The sequence below is a fragment of the Podarcis vaucheri genome (assembly GCF_965113315.1).
Source record: "Podarcis vaucheri genome assembly, chromosome: 2".
Classification (NCBI taxonomy): domain Eukaryota; kingdom Metazoa; phylum Chordata; class Lepidosauria; order Squamata; family Lacertidae; genus Podarcis; species Podarcis vaucheri.
Window position 1 is genome coordinate 133646251 of NC_138760.1, and position 16281 is coordinate 133662531.

The window sequence follows — 16281 nt, forward strand, 5'->3', positions numbered from 1 at the left end:
GAACAACTCCAGCCAGGACATGGTGATGCGCTGGGTTTTGGAGACTACTGTCAGTCGTCACCTGATAAGCGAACCTGCTGGCGAAATGCGGAACTGCAGGGCTGTTTCAACTGGAATGACTGTTATGTTCGCAGACGGAACACAAAAATCAGTCTGTGGGGTGGCTAACGTGTTTTTCTCTCCTTTACAGGAGGAGCTAGAGGTCTACGTTGTGCCGGGACTGAATTGTTGTCTATTATCTGTATCAGCTCTAATGAAGCAGGGATACAATGTTTGTTTTGAAAATGACACCTGTTCCATTTTCAGAGGAGGGAGACAACTGGTCAACGTGCAGAGGGAGAACAATCTCTTTGTTCTGGAGACACCTCTGGAGGGTGGTGGGAATGCTGGAAAAGCACAGGTGCAGTGTGCTAAGGTTCCCAGTCATGTGCAAAAGTTGCACAGGTGCACAAAAGGGTGTAAAATCACAAAATGTGGGAGGAGGTCCCAAGGGTGCAGGGCATGCAAAGGTGCAAAGGTACTTGGTTTTCCCGGGTTTGGGAGGGTAGCCAAAGAGCCCTTTGAGCTTGTTCACACAGATCTGTCAGGACCCATGAGGTGTGAGAGTCTGGGTGGGGCCAGGTATGTGCTGTCGCTGACAGATGACCACAGCCAGGTTGGCTGGTGTTTCTCTCTCAAATCACAGGGGGAGGCGGTGCAACTGATCCAGGATTGGGTTGCAGAGGTGGAACGAAGGTTCTCCACCAGGGTGCAAGGGTTCAAGAGCGACCGAGGGTCACAGTTTACTGGGTCTGCTCTGGAGGAGTTTTTCAAGGAAAAGGGAATACATCACCAGGTGACGGGTGCAAAGTCTCCTCAAGGGGAGGAGAGGGAGGCAGAGGCTGATCCCGGTGATGGGGACCAGGTCCAGGATCAGGGTTCAGAACCCGGTGATGGGGACCAGGTCCAGGGTCAGGGGTCAGGGCAGGTTTGGGCATCTCCAAGGGTTGTGAAAGGAATGTCCAGGTGTGAGGCTTCATCTCCGGTAAGCGTAATGGAGAAAGCTCACGGACGGGTTGTCAAGTCAGAGGGGGACAAGTCTGACGGAGAAGACACAACTGCTGGCCCAAGTGGGTCAGAGGGGTTTCAGGTCACGGGTGCGTGGGAAAGTGTCGCACAGTGTGATTCTGGGAATGTTGAAGGGGTTCAACAGGTGCCTGGGATAGATGCCAGTGGGAGGCAAAAGGCAATGGGAGGTGAGTTGAACTCAAAGAGGTCTGTAAATAGGGGTTCACAGTTTCCCTCTGGGTTCGAGACGAGAGGGGGTGTTACTGGTTTCAGAACTCACAGGGTTAAGGAGTTCTGTGGTGACGTCTCTTACCTGAGGCGTGGTTAGAAACTCTTTGGGAGTGGTCTGACTCTGAGAGTTGCAGTCTGGTTTCGCTTTTAGCGAAGAGAGGGTGCAAGATGTGTGCTTTGTCACCCGGACAGATGTAAGATCTGGTTTACTTCAAGATTAAAGGCTAACAAGATAAGAAACGCCTGTGTGTCTGGATTACTACCCACATGCTGCATTTGCTTCACCGCTGTGTTTACTCTGCTAACGGCAAGAGACAGAGGCCGGAAGGATTTTTGGATCAGCACGGACAGGCAGCAGAGCTGCGCAGGGAAGCGTGCCTGGACTCCATGTTTGTTTTCCTTGGCACTCAAGGCACTATTGGCCTCTCCGTTTGCCCCTCTGGGCCCTGAGGGTGGAAAGCCTCCTTGCACTTTTGCAACTGGACATGATCCGAGGGAGTCCTCCTGCCAGCAGAGCAATGCATACTATTGATGTAATTATCTTATTGTTGCTGTTGCCATCATGGACTGGCTGGATGCAGAGAAGGGGGGGGGAGACCCTTCTTTTCGCTCTCCTAAATCTTCCACCATTCGTGCTTCATGCTTCACTGGATTCCATGAGTTTTAGTTTTATTGGGGGGGGGGGCCTTTTCTATATCCTCTTTCTCCATTCTATCTGACATGTCCTTCCTTCCTCATCTTCTCTCCAAACTGAAAGGTCCCAGATACTGAACTGTGCACAGTACTCCAAATGTGTTCACACCATAGATCTCCATAAATAATTTCCATTCCTCCTTAAGGAGCAGATATGGGTTTGTTATGTGTCACATGTCGGTTTACATTCCAGCACAGTATGCTGGGAACTTCCATTGTGCGTATAGCTTTTGCTTTTCTCTGTCTCTCTGAGAATACAAAGAGAGAGACGAAATGTTTTTTTGTCCTGATTTATGATTAATAAATCCGTAGTTGTAGTATGCTTCCACAAGCCTCACGCCTTCGCTCTGCTGATATAGTGTGCCCCGGCTTCGAAGCCTGGGTCGCTGATTTACAGCAGAGGCTGATGGTTCTTCGCAGCGGGACGGGTGGAAGGAGATGCATGCCAACAAGATCTGCACTACAACCATTAGGAGAGTGGCAGGTGTATTTTCAATCGGTTCCCTAAACATCCCCAGCGTGAGATTTGCAGTTTCCCGAGCCAGTGCACACAGGGTCAACAATTTCCCAGAGTTACCTAACATGACCCCAAGGTCTCACTCCTGGTCCCTCACCTCCACCTCATCAGCCCAACGTGCATCTGTTTAATCTTGTTGACCATGAACTGGAACCCTGCCAGAACCAATGGATGGTGCCAGCTTGGTTCTATGACAAATGAACATGTAAAATGTCAAACATTAAGAACTTTCCTGAAGGCCTTCAGAGGTCTTCCAAAAGTTACTTTCTCTCTTTGACATCTGATGATGATGATAATAATAATAATAATAATTAATAATAATAATAAATTATTATGGGGGCGTGTGTTCCACAGGGAGGGCGCCACTACCAAGAAGGCCCTCTGCCTGGTTCCCTGTAAATTATGAGGGAACTGCCAGAAGACCCTCGGAAGTGGACCTCAGTGTCCGGGCTAAATGATGGGGGGATTTTCTTTTCCTTGTGTTAGATGGATGTTGAAACAAGGTGTGATTGACTAGGCCATGTCTAGATCACAGATTTATAACCAAGAGCCACAATTGCTTTGCATTCACAAACACTATGTGAAAAATCACTAGTAAACAGAATAATTTAAACAAGGAAACCAACAACAGTATTAAAATTGCAGGGAGAGAGAAAAAAACTGGATTTGAAATGACCCAACCACAAGATGAGAAGTCTCCCTCCTAAATGAGGGAAGGGGGAGGCATTGGGGGGGGGGGGGCTTTTGAAGTCTCCCTGCTGGCGAGGGAATTCCAGAGCAAGGGCGCCTCTGTCTGTCTGGAGTCCCTCACTGCCTCATCTCCAGCAGGAAGGGGGGGTTTCCAGACTGGGACCCTTCCCTCTTAGGGGGAGGTGCTGGGGCCTGGGCAGCTGGAGGGAGGGATGGACCTCAGCCTGCAGAAATGCAGCTCCCCCCTTCCTTTCCCAGGACTCTTGTGGTGTTGCAGGTGAGTGACAAGGCAACACTCAAGAACCCCTCTCAATCCAGGGGGTGGTGTTTCAACGGGGGGGGGGGAGAGGGGCTGGTGTTTGGAGCTGGGCTGGGCTGTCAGGGGGCGAAGCTCAGCCATGCAGCCCTTGCTCCGCAGGCAGAAGGACCCCGGCGGAGGGCTTGGCATGCAGAAGGAGGCCCAGAAGGAGACCCTCCCCCGGCCTCCACTTGCCCAGTTGGGGGGGGCGGGGGCCGGGTCCCCATGGAGCCCCCAGAGCAGGAGCCCCCGAGGCAGCGCCGCCCCGTCGCCTTCCCCTCCGGACACAGGGAGGGGCTGCTCTTGGGGACGTAGCTCTAGGGACACGCGCGTCGGGAAAGGAGCCGGAAGTGGCGCTGCCAAACGCGCCGGAAGTGGCCAGACAGGGAAAGGAGGAGGAGGGGCGTCGCTGAAGAGCCCCCCCTCCCCCCCCGCCGCCCTTTCTTTGCGCATAAGGAAAGCGGACTAATCCGGAGCCAGGGAGGCGGAGGACCAAGAGGTAAAGGGGGAGGGAGAGAAGGGGGGGATACAGGGGGGAATATGGGGGGAGGACGAAGAGACCCCCCCCAAGAAAGCGCCCTCCCTGGGGCCCGTCGACAGGGGCCCCGATCCAGGCCCCGACCCAGGGGGGGGAAGGGGGGACCCAAGACCTGCAAGATCTCCTGGGCAGCAGCAGCAGCACCGCCAGACTCCCCTTTCTCTTTCCTGGGGGGCCGAGAGATGCTCAGCTGCCCTGCCCCTCCCCTGGAGGCCTTGGCGGGAAGGGGAAGGAGGACCCCGAGCAGGGCTGGGGGTGGGGCTGAGGCCCCCCATTCTCCCTGGGGTCGTGGGGGGCCTGGCTGGGTCCCCAAGAGACCAGCTGAGCTTCTTCTGGGGATGAGCTTTCGTTTGCATGCACACTTCTTCAGATTGGACAATTTTCTACCTGAAATTTGGGAAACACTTTCTCTTTCCTCTCAATAATATCTCTTTCAAACTGTGAGCCTCTCCCTTTATCTTGTCCAAACAAGATGATTTGATGGTATTGAAACCAATCCGCCACCACACCTCCCACCTCATCCTGTTTATTCAGTTTTATTTCTTCTTCCGAAAAGATCTCTGTAAGTTGCCCATTGCTTCTTCCCTATTCCATTTTAAAAAAAGCTGTTGCTTTTGTGGGTTGGAGCCAAAGAGGTGTTTTTCTTTCCAGCATATTATTATATTTATCCCATATTGTAAAAAGGATTTTCTGAATAACCTGATTCATAGAGCTCTTGTGTGTTTTAGTTTTATCCTGCCATAAATAAGCGTGCCAACCAAACATAGTCTTACGACCTTTGTTATAAGGAAAACCTGCTCCTTTCCCCTTATGGGGTATCCATGAGCCCATATAGTCCTTAAGTGGGTTCCATATAGGTAGGAGAAAATAACAGAGGCCAAGCAGAGAATATGGAGAAGCAAAGTGGCTAGTAAGCATGATTTTTATTGCAACAGTGTCCCCCCCTCACCACAACCAGGAGGGAGGTGTGCAAGGCCTTATATAGTCTTTTGAAATTGCCCACCCAAGACCCCCCCCCCAATATCATACAGAAGGAGACTGTCTACAGCAGGAATACATCACAGGAGGCGGTCTACAGCAGAAAACCTGTCCTCAAGGATACCTGTTAATGGTCACTAACTGCATTACCTGGGCAGCCTGGCCATTCTTTTGTGATGGTAAATACTTTAGTTCCTGAATCCAGGTCACAGGCTCACCCTGTTCATCCCTCCTTAAGGCAGTATTTGTAAGCACAAAGACAATGGGAAGGCTTCCATTTGCCTTCTTTACTGCAGAGGAATATTTGAGTACATTTCTGAGCACAATTCAAAGTGTTGGTGCTCCCTTGGACAAAACAAAGACACCAACCAGTTATAACTTGGAGCAAAACAGCAGCCTGTAGGCTTGGCCTTTATTGAACTGTTGCAACAGGGTGTTCCCCTCATTTGCAAGAGAGAGGAAAGACAAAGAAAAATGGTGTGCAAAGTCTTATAAAGACTTTTGAAATTCCCCTCCTCTAGGTCAAGCCCACCCCCAGAAACATCACGCATACATCACAGAAAGGAGTGGTTGAGGGAGGAGTTGTGGTGGTAACCTGAGTGTCCTGTCACCTGGCTGGTTCCTCCTTTCCCCCTGCCCATGAGTCACTTCCAGGAGACAAAGGGGAGTTTGCAGTTTCCTGCCCCCAGAGGGAAGATCTGATCATTGTCCTTTGTTTCAGTCGGTGCTGAATCCACTACCATATGCAAGTTCTTTGTGATTGTCTTGATTGTCTTCTGTCTAGGACCATCAGGGTTGGCACAGCAACTGGGCAGGGCTCCTGTGGATGTGCTGGGATGGTGAAGGGATTATGGCTGACCAGAACCAAGCCACCCCCCTTTGATAGTCCTTGTCATATGGAGTAAAATAAAAATGGAACACTGCAAATCCGATGTATGGTTGATTTTTCTATGAATTTATAACAGAAGTGTGGCGTATGTAGTGTGTGAGTGTGAGTGTGTGTGAAGTTTGTACAAACTGAATGATTGGGGTGGGGGGGTTCCTGCTACAGTGCTGACCTTTCAAGCCCTAAACGGCCTCAGTCCTGTATACCTGAAGGAGCGTCTCCACCTCCATCGTTCAACCTGGACACTGAGATCCAGCGCCGAGGGCCTTCTGGCGGTTCCCTCATTGCGAGAAGTGAGGTTACAGGGAACCAGACAGAGTGCCTTCTGGGTAGTTGCGCTTGCCCTGTGGAACGCCCTCCCATCAGATGTCAAGGAAATAAGCAGCTATCTTATTTTTAAAAGACATCTGAAGGCAGCCCTGTTTAGGGAAGTTGTTAATATTTAATGCTTTACTGTTTTTGACACTCAATTGGGAGCTGCCCAGAGTGGCTGGGGAAACTCAGCCAGATGGGTGGGGTATAAATAATAAAATATTATTACTATTATTATCACCACTATTATTATTATTATTATTATTATTATTATTATTATTATTATTATTTATTAGGCAGCCAGGCTGAATAGTTGCTGGGGTTGGGGAAGGTGGAGGCAGCCCGGAGGCTGCACCTGAGAGCCCCTGCACCACCTGAAGGCAGCCAGCCGCTCCTCAGCGGATCTCTCATCGCAAAGCCTCCACTTCGGAGAGATCTCCGCCCTGCTCCTGAACAGGGCTGCCTTCAGAGGTCTTCCAAAAGGTATGGAATTCTTTCTCTCTTTGACATCTGATATTGGGGGGCGTGTGTTCCACAGAGAGGGTGCCACTACCGAGAAGGCCCTCTGTCTGGTACCCTGTAAATGTGAGGGAACTGCCAGAAGACCCTCGGAAGTGGACCTCAGTGATGATATTTTCTTTTCCTTGTGTTAGATGCATGTTGAAACAAGGTGTGATTGACATGGGCATGTCTGGATCACAGATTTCTGCCCAACACCACTCCTCTTCCGGGACATACCTGTGATGTTTTGATGACACTATGATAAATGTGTTGTGGGAACTATTAAAAATTCATGTAATCTTTGTCCTGGACCTTTTCTTTTTTTGCTCTCCTTAGAGATTGAGACCTTTGTTGCACAAATAAATGATCAGCCCTTCTGGCCACTGATTTGCTTCCTCATTGCTTGCCTGCCGTCTCGCGTTTTCTGATCAATCCAGCATCCGCAGGGCTAGACTCCAGCAAAGTTGGAAAGCACTTTAAGGTAGGGCACCCCAAGACTTGTTATTTTCACCTGGAAGGAGTTGGGGAGCTGTCAAAACCAAACCCCAGTTTTCCCCATGTGGCAAGACCACCTGGAATAATTTTACCCTTATGATTTCTATATAATCATATATATCCGTATGTATCCATATATCCATGTATCTAACTGGTTTTTAATAGCTAAGGCTTCAAGGCTTCAGCAGAACTAAAATGCTTAGATTTTAGAAATCCAAAGCTGACCTCTGTCCCATTTCTCCCCCAGTGTCTTGCTAACATTTGAAGGAAATAATAAATCTGATGTGCTGGCACTTTCCTCCCTTGGAGACAGCTCCTCAGCGGCTGAGTCGGGGGAACTGGAAAAAATAGTTAACCGCAATGTTCTAGCCAGTAGCGGGGGCGGGGGGTTGTCCATGCTTTCAAAATAAGTTTCTTTTCCTCTTTCTTACTGTAAATTGGGGAAAAGGGCAGGCTGATGTACCATCTGAGAAAAAAGCAGAAGCAAGGGCATTCTTTACATGGTCAGGGGAAAAGCTTGTGTGCGCGCTCATTGGTTTGATTTTTGCTGCCATATACGATTATGTCAGGTTTCGGCTGTTTGTGCTGCAGTATAAAACCCCACTCCATAAGGATTTCGCTGCCCAGGCTCTGGAAATTAATCCACTGGGTCAATATTGCTCAGCAATAAAATATAACCTTCTTTTTCTCCACTGCTGTGTCTGTCAATTCTTGGACACAACTTGAGTGGGCCACAGGTATTCTAGATATCCTTGCCACACCCATGACACAGAAGTTGCAGAGTCCGGCCAGCTGCTGGATGTGTCCCAACCCATAAAACAGTGTTGGAGAGGCTGCGTCTAAGACCACGTCTTTCCTTTTTGGGGGAGAGAAGATAGTGTTCCCCAGGTGACTGCTCAGTGTCCCAGTGGGGCTGCTTTGGGGGGGGAGCACTCTTCTCTGCCCCCCCTCCCTCAAGGCTGGCTCCATCTCTGCCCTTCAAAAAGGATCTTGCAATGCAAACATTGGGGGGAGCCCCCCAGCCCTTCTCCCACCCTTCTGATCCACGGGGAGGGGAGCCCTTCTCTATCTTCCTCTCCCTCCCCAAACCTCCCAATCACGTGGCCCCTCTTCCTCCTCCTCTCCAGGCCTCTTCTCTTCCGAAAATGAGGGAGGAGACCCTTCCCCTCTAACCTGCCTCTCTCTTAAACAACTTCTTTCCTCTCTGGGAAGCGGAGCTCAGTGACCAAGGGAGAGGAATGTGGGGCAAAAAGGGATTCTTCCCCCTCCCAGGAAACATCATTTCCCTTCCCTCCAAACAAGCTCTTTCAGTTCTTTCCTGAAAAGGTCTCAGGATCCATCCCCGGCAGCGGCACCCCCCCCCAATCCCTGAAAAGACTCCTCCTGGGGGCAGGAAGGGGGCACAGCCTGACCCCCTCCTGCCCCCTCTCCACTCCCCGCTATGGGGTGCAGAACTTGCCCCAGGACCCCGCAGGGCAAGTCAGGCCCACATCTCCTCCTCCAGCGACGCCCCCACTCGACTGGCAGCCGCCCAGAGTGGCTGGGGAAACTCAGCCAGATGGGCAGGGTATAAATAATAAATTACTATTACTATTATTATCACTAGTATTATTATTATTATTGGTCTGTGGTGCTCAATGTTTAGGTATAGTAAATATTAGGATTTAATTAGAACTTGTGTGTTATAGCGGGGATATGTTATAAGATAGTCTCAGTGTATTTTGGAAGGTCTAGGAAGGTCTAGGAAAGGGTGCACCTGCTTCTGAGCATCATAAATGAGCGTGGAAAGAGTTAATATCATTAACCTACCGGAATCTGCCCCCACCCTCTGTAACATGCAGCTGTAGTTGGGATTTAATATCAGCTCATGAAAAGTTGGGCACATGACCCGGAAAGCTGCCTGGAGCCCTCCGTCTGAAGGCGGAGATATGTACCACACGCCATAGCCAAATTCGGCTGGACTTGCCATGGGAACGCAGAAGGGGCAACCAAGGAAGGGGGAGACGGCCAAAGAAACCTGCTCTCACACAAGTGTCCCCCCCCCCCTGCCAATTCTTTAACATTAGCAAAGCCCAAGTTCAAACACCAGCCCCTATTTAAAAGAGGCCCCCGTAATGACCACACTGGACTGCCCTTTACGGTTGCCATAAGTTACTCTCCAGGGACGCGGGTGGAACTGTGGGTTAAACAACAGAGCCTAGGGCTTGGTGATCGGAAGGTTTTAATCCCCGCGATGGGCTGAGCTCCCGTTGCTCGGTCCCTGCTCCTGCCAACCTAGCAGTTTGAAAGCAGGCCAAAGTGCAAGTAGACAAATAGGTACCACTCCAGCGGGAAGGTAAACAGCGTTTCCGTGCGCTGCTCTGGTTTGCCAGAAGCGGCTTAGTCCTGCTGGCCACATGACCCGGAAGCTGTACGCCGGCTTCCTTGGCCAATAAACCAAGATGAGCGCCGCAACCCCAGAGTCGGCCATGACTGGACCTAATGGTCAGGGGTCCCATTAGCTTTAAGTTACTCTCTAAGTCCCAAAAGTGTGTAGCAACTCCGGTCTACTTTGCAGGGCTGTTGTAACAGGGACATCCTACGCCTCGGCCCTGCCTCCCCCCCCATCGGGAAATGGGTGTGAAACCGACCAGACCCCCCCTCTCCCTGCAAGGGATTAAAAGAGATGAAGGGGGGTGTCACCTTCCTGCCCTGGAGGACTTTTTCGGAGGTGGGGGTAAGTCTCTTTCCCTGCTGTCTCCGGGGATCCTCTCAGGAAAGAATTGAGAAAATAGAGCTTGTTTGGAAGGAGAATTTGTCTGTCCTGGGAGGGAGGGGCCACTCATTCCTCCCCCCCCCCGGGTCAGTGAGCTCCACGTCCTAGAGAGGCAGGGAGGTTTGGAGGGGGCAAGGGGGAGGGGAGGGGCCTGATCCACATTCCCGGAAGAGGAGCAGCTCTGCTGAGGAGGAGGGAAAAGAGGTGCGAAATATATCTATATATTGGGGGGGGGGAGAGACTGGGGAGTCCATGGAAGGGTTAATGGGGGCGAGAGAGGCTGGGATGGAAACCTCTCCCCCCCCCCCACCGTCTTCCTCCTGGGATGGGGAGAGATTTGGCAGGAAGGCTGAGCCGGCCAGGGGGGGCCCTGGTGAAAGGGGACCCTTGGGGGTGGAGGGAGGAAGGGGAAAAAGTGTGTGTCCCCAGATAAGACTCCCATCATCCCTGGCCATGGAATATGAAGCTGATTTGAAGATTGGTTTCTTCTTTACTTATTATTATTATTATTATTATTATTATTATTATTATTATTATTATATTCAGGTAGGCACACCACTGGTTTCATCTTCTTTCTTTTCTTTCCCACAATGGATGGATGTTGTTGTTTAGTCGTTTCGTTGTGTCCGCCTCTTCGTGACCCCATGGACCAGAGCACGCCAGGCACTCCTGTCTTCCACTGCCTCCCGCACTTTGGTCAAACTCATGCTGGTAGCTTCGAGAACACTGTCCAACCATCTCGTCCTCTGTCATCCCCTTCTCCTTGTGCCCTCCATCTTTCCCAACATCAGGGTCTTTTCCAGGGAGTCTTCTCTTCTCATGAGGTGGCCAAAGTACTGCAGCCTCAGCTTCAGGATCTGTCCTTCCAGTGAGCGCTCAGGGCTGATTTCCTTAGGAATGGAGAGGTTTGATCTTCTTGCAGTCCATGGGACTCTCAAGAGTCTCCTCCAGCACCAGAATTCTAAAGCATCCATTCTTTGGCGATCAGCCTTCTTGATGGTCCAGCTCTAACTTCCATACATCACTACTGGGAAAATCGTAGCTTTAACTATACGCAGCGGCGTAGCGTGAGTTGTCAGCACCCGGGGCAAGGCAAGTAATTTGCGCCCCCTAACCCGGGGCAAGGCAAGTAATTTGCGCCCCCCGCTGCCGCCCAAACGACGCCGCTTGCCCGGAGGAGGAGGGGGGCAGAGAGGCGAAAAATGCAACGGCCCAGCAGCTGCAGCAGCACCGGCGGAGGCAGGGCTGTGAGGAGGGGCTGCCTGGCGCGTCCTCCGCGGCGAGCGCTGAGAGCCGCTGCCTGCCGGGCGCCTTCAGCCCGGACGCGCGCACAGCTCGTCGGTTCCGCGAGACATGCGGCTCCGCTACAGCCTGCGCCCGAGGCTCTTCGGCGACTCCGGAGGCAGCGAGCGCGCCCCCCAGATGTTGCGCCCGGTGCGGCCGGCACCCCTGGCACCCCCCACGCTACGCCACTGACTATACGGACCTTTGTTGGCAAGGTGATGTCTCTGCTTTTTAAGATGCTGTCTAGGTTTGCCATCGCCTTTCTCCCAAGGAACAGGCATCTTTTAATTTTGTGGCTGCTGTCACCATCTGCAGTGATCATGGAGCCCAAGAAAGTAAAATCTCTCACTGCCTCCATTTCTTTCCCTTCTATTTGCCAGGAGGTGATGGAACCAGTGGCCATGATCTTCGTTTTTTTGATGTTGAGCTTCAGACCATATTTTGTGCTCTCCTCTTTCACCCTCAATAAAAGGTTCTTTAATTCCTCCTCACTTTCTGCCATCAAGATTGTGTCATCTGCATATCTGAGGTTGTTGATATTTCTTCCGGCAGTCTTAATTCCGGCTTGGGATTCATCCAGCCCAGCCTTTCGCCTGATGAATTCTGCATATAAGTTAAATAAGCAGGGAGACAATATACAGCCTTGCCGTACTCCTTTCCCAATTTTGAACCAATCAGTTGTTCCATATCCAGTTCTAACTATAGCTTCTTGTCCCACGTAGAGATTTCTCAGGAGACAGATGAGGTGATCAGGCACTCCCATTTCTTTAAGAACGTGCCATAGTTTGCTGTGGTCGACACAGTCAAAGGCTTTTGCATAGTCAATGAAGCAGAAGTAGATGTCTTTCTGGAACTCTCTAGCTTTCTCCATAATCCAGCGCATGTTTGCAAGTGGGTCTCTGGTTCCTCTGCCTCTTCTAAATCCAGCTTGCACTTCTGGGAGTTCTCGGTCCACATACTGCTTAAGCCTGCCTTGTAGAATTTTAAGCATAACCTTGCTAGTGTGTGAAATGAGTGCAATTGTGCGGTAGTTGGAGCATTCTTTGGCACTGCCCTTCTTTGGGATTGGGATGTAGACTGATCTCCAATCCTCTGGCCACTGCTGAGTTTTCCAAACTTGCTGCCATATTGAGTGTAGCACCTTAACAGCATCATCTTTAATATTTTAAATAGTTCAGCTGGAATATCATCACTTCCACTGGCCTTGTTATTAGCAGTGCTTTCTAAGGCCCATTTGACTTCACTCTCCAGGATGTCTGGCTCAAGGTCAGCAACCACATTACCTGGGGTGTACGAGCCATCCATATCTTTCTGGTATAATTCCTCTGTGTATTCTTGCTACCTCTTCTTGATGTCTTCTGCTTCTGTTAGGTCCTTACCACTTTTGTCCTTTATTATGGTAATCTTTGTACAAAATATTCCTTTCATATCTCCTATTTTCTTGAAGAGATCTCTGGTTCTTCCCATTCTGTTGTTTTCCTCTATTTCTTTGCATTGCTCGTTTAAGAAGGCCTTCTTGTCTCTCCTTGCTATTTTTTGGAAATCTGCATTCAATTTCCTGTATCTTTGGCTTTAGCTTCTCCATCTTTGGCTGCAGAGAATATAATCAATCTGATTTCGATGCTGCCCACCTGGTGATGTCCATGTGTAGAGCCGTCTCTTGTGTTGTTGGAAAAGCGTGTTTGTGATGACCAGCTTGTTCTCTTGACAGAACTCTATTAGCCTTTGCCCTGCTTCGTTTTGATCTCCAAGGCCAAACTTGCCAGTTGTTCCTTTTATCTCTTGATTCCCTACTTTAGCATTCCAATCCCCTATAATGAGAAGAACATCCTTCTTTGGTGTCACTTCTATAAGCTGTTGTAAGTCTTCATAGAATTGGTCGATTTCAGTTTCTTCAGCACCCATACTTGGTGCATAAACCTGGATTACTGTGATGTTAAAAGTTCTGCCTTGGATTCGTATCGAGATCATTCTACAGTGGTGCCTCGCAAGACGAAAATAATCCATTCCGCGAGTCTTTTCGTCTAGTGGTTTTTTCGTCTTGCGAAGCAACCCGATTAGCAGATTAGCGCTATTAGCGGATTAGCAGCTATTAAAGGCTTAGCGGCTAAAAGGCTATTAGCGGCTTAGAAAAAGGGGGGGAGAAAGCGAAAAAAATCGGAACACTCGCAAGACGTTTTCGTCTTGCGAAGCAAGCCCATAGGGAAATTCGTCTTGTGAAGCAGCTCAAAAATGGAAAACCCTTTCGTCTAGCGGGTTTTCCATCTTGCGAGGCATTCTTCTTGCGGGGCACCACTGTATCATTTTTGAGATTGCATCCCAGTACAAACTTGACATCTTCAGAAACAGATGGGTTTCAGAGGGAAACGGAGTTAAACGTGGTCAAAAAAGTGAAATACCTGGGGGTTAACTTGTCTTCCAAAAATTTGAATTTATTCAAAGACAACTATGAAAAATGTTGGTCTGAAGTTAAAAAAGATCTAGAAATTTGGTCAAGACTGAAACTTTCCTTGTTGGGCCGAATAGCAGCTATAAAAATGAATGTTTTGCCAGAGATGTTGTTCTTGTTTCAAACCTTACAGATCGTGGACAGAGTGGAATGTTTTGGAAAGTGGCAGAAGGATATCTCAAAGTTTGTTTGGCAGGGCAAAAAGCCCCGAATAAAGTTTAAAATACTAACTGACGCAAAAGAAAGAGGGGGGTTTGCCCTGCCAGACTTAAGGTTATATTATGAAGCTGCAGCCTTCTGCTGGATGAAAGATTGGTTGTTGCTAAAGAACACTGACGTCCTAGATCTGGAAGGGTTTAACAATTCCCTAGGATGGCATGCGTATTTGTGGTACGACAAGGTAAAGACACATAAAATGTTTAAAAACCATATTGTCAGAAAAGCAATATTTATAGTCTGGATAAAATATAAGGATTTGTTAGAAAATAAGACCCCGAGGTGGTTATCACCAGTGGAGGCCAAGGCTCGGAAAAGACCCAATATGGAGGTCGGCTGGCCGACATATGGGGAAATAATAGAAAAAAATGGAGATAATTGGAGGTTACAGAGTTATGAAAGACTAAAGGATAAGGTGCAAGATTGGTTTCATTATGCCCAAATTCAGGAGGTGTTTAAGATGGATAAAAAAAAAACAGGCTTCCAGGTGGAAAAATCGAAACTAGAGACAGAATTGTTAGAACCAAAGACTAAGTTATTATCAAGAATGACTTCTGGGGTTGGCACGATCTGGAAATGGCGGATCCCCTCCGAGCTCCGGAGGGAATCGGCTCAGCGGAGGATGGGTCTTTGCCGTGCCGGCGACACGGGGACCCTTAAAAACCGCAGGCGCGGAAGCCTGCGGACTGAAGACTCGGTGGGTGCCTTAAACGCCCCCCCGATTCACGAAGAGCCTTTTTAAAGGCTGCGGAGGGGATACGGGGGCGGCGCGGCGCTGAGAGTCGATCGCTACCTCCGCCGAGTGAAGCCGCGAGCCATGACTGGAGAGCGCTGACTTCCTTCCTTGAAATTCGGACTGAAAAATAACCCGTGAGTAAAACGGAATTGGACTTTTAGAAACTTTTCCTGTGAATTTGAGACGACCGGGGGGGGTGCTAAAAGGAAGTCCGCACCCCCCCTTTGCAGACGATTTAGAGCAACGACATAAGAACTAAGCTGGAGAGTCCACCCTATAAGGGGTGAGTTAAAAAAGACAGTAACTTCCAAGATTTCGTAAAAAAGTAATTTTGAGCAGGAGAGTGGAGTTTCGGAAGTCTCTTTTTTTGTTGTAAACAACCCCCCCTCCCGGGCCCGGGAGCGTCCTGTTTCGGAGCTTGTGTAAGAGGAGCAGAGTTTGACAGCTGTCAAAGCTGTCAAACGGGCAATTTAAAGTGGAAAAACTTTTATTTAAGATCCCTCTGGATTAAAATGAGTTACAATTGAATAAAATTGTTGGAAATAAAGTAACAACAATAAGTTTGAGGATTGTTGGAGAAAAGAACACTAAGTATCCAGATTCCCTCTAGGGGGAATTCTGTGAAACTACAATGGCTGTGGATGGAAAAATACTAGGGGAAATCGAAAGAATGTTTCAGCTGGTGGGAATCCTACAAGAGCAGACTTCAGCTATGAGTAAACAACTTATGACCTTGACTCCTGGAACAAGCAGCTCTGCTGAATGTAGTGAGGACCTGAATGAGAAAGAATCCACAGCTGAATCTGAAATGATATCTAAAGAAGTGCAAGAGACTAAACAAGAAAAAGAGAAAGTAAAGTTGGAAAGTACCAACCAGGAACTGACACCTGTGGAATATAAGCAAGGAGACTTTTGGATTAAGTTTACTACAAATCTATGAAAGATGCAAAAGACGAAAGTGGAGGCCCCGGGAATTTATGGAATACAGGACTTTAAAATAAAGAAATATAATTGGGGCCTCCACGCTCACACTGACTCTGACTTTGACTACGATTTTGAAGATCCAGGCCTTGTGGAAATTCTTCAGCAGCTGTTTCCAAAAATGCGTATGGGAAGAGATTATGGGTTGATTCTGACAGAACTTTTTCGAGACTTGATGACCGACATAAAAGACTACCAACAAGACCGGCGGAGAGGGACTGAAAGAGACTTGAGAGCCTCGGACGTGTGGGACCCAGGCTAAGAACTGACATTTTGGACATGTATTGGGAAGGGACGCAAATCGGGGATGGGAGGGAGGGAAGGATGTATTTAACAACACTCAAAATTATGTGGTTTAGTTAATATGACTTTTATCTAAGATAATTCGGGAAATCGACGGAAGAGAACTGGGGTCCAACTTAGAAAAATTTATTTTGCTTTTTTTTAAATATATATATAAGGACTAATATCATGATGCATAAGAGGAGAACTGCCAATTTGCTGATATAATTTTGGGAATAGGGATGCAAGGGAGGGGGTGGGGGGAAGTCAAGGAGTAAGGTTAGGAAAATAAGACTTTCTGAAATTATACATGTTTTTTGTGTTTTTTATTTGTCTGTTTTTGTGTTTGTATTTGTCTATATAAAATGTGAAAAACCAATAAAAAATTAAAA

The 16281-nt window shown here is 48.7% G+C and overlaps 2 protein-coding genes across 4 annotated transcripts in view; both read left to right on the top strand.

Annotated features, from left to right (window-relative positions):
- The window catches only part of LOC309525831 (uncharacterized protein), a 71458-nt gene that overhangs the window by 18998 nt on the left and 36179 nt on the right, over window positions 1-16281 (top strand). The window contains exon 1 of one of the 2 annotated variants that reach the window (XM_082211443.1): window positions 3854-3975. The exons of the other annotated variant lie outside the window; for it this stretch is intronic. The gene's annotated coding sequence lies outside the window, so the exon portion shown is untranslated. Of the gene's footprint in view, window positions 1-3853; window positions 3976-16281 lie in introns of those variants that run through there. 2 annotated transcript variants of the gene reach the window in all.
- The window catches only part of LOC309525820 (uncharacterized protein), a 94849-nt gene that overhangs the window by 6048 nt on the left and 72520 nt on the right, over window positions 1-16281 (top strand). The gene's annotated exons all lie outside the window — the stretch shown is intronic.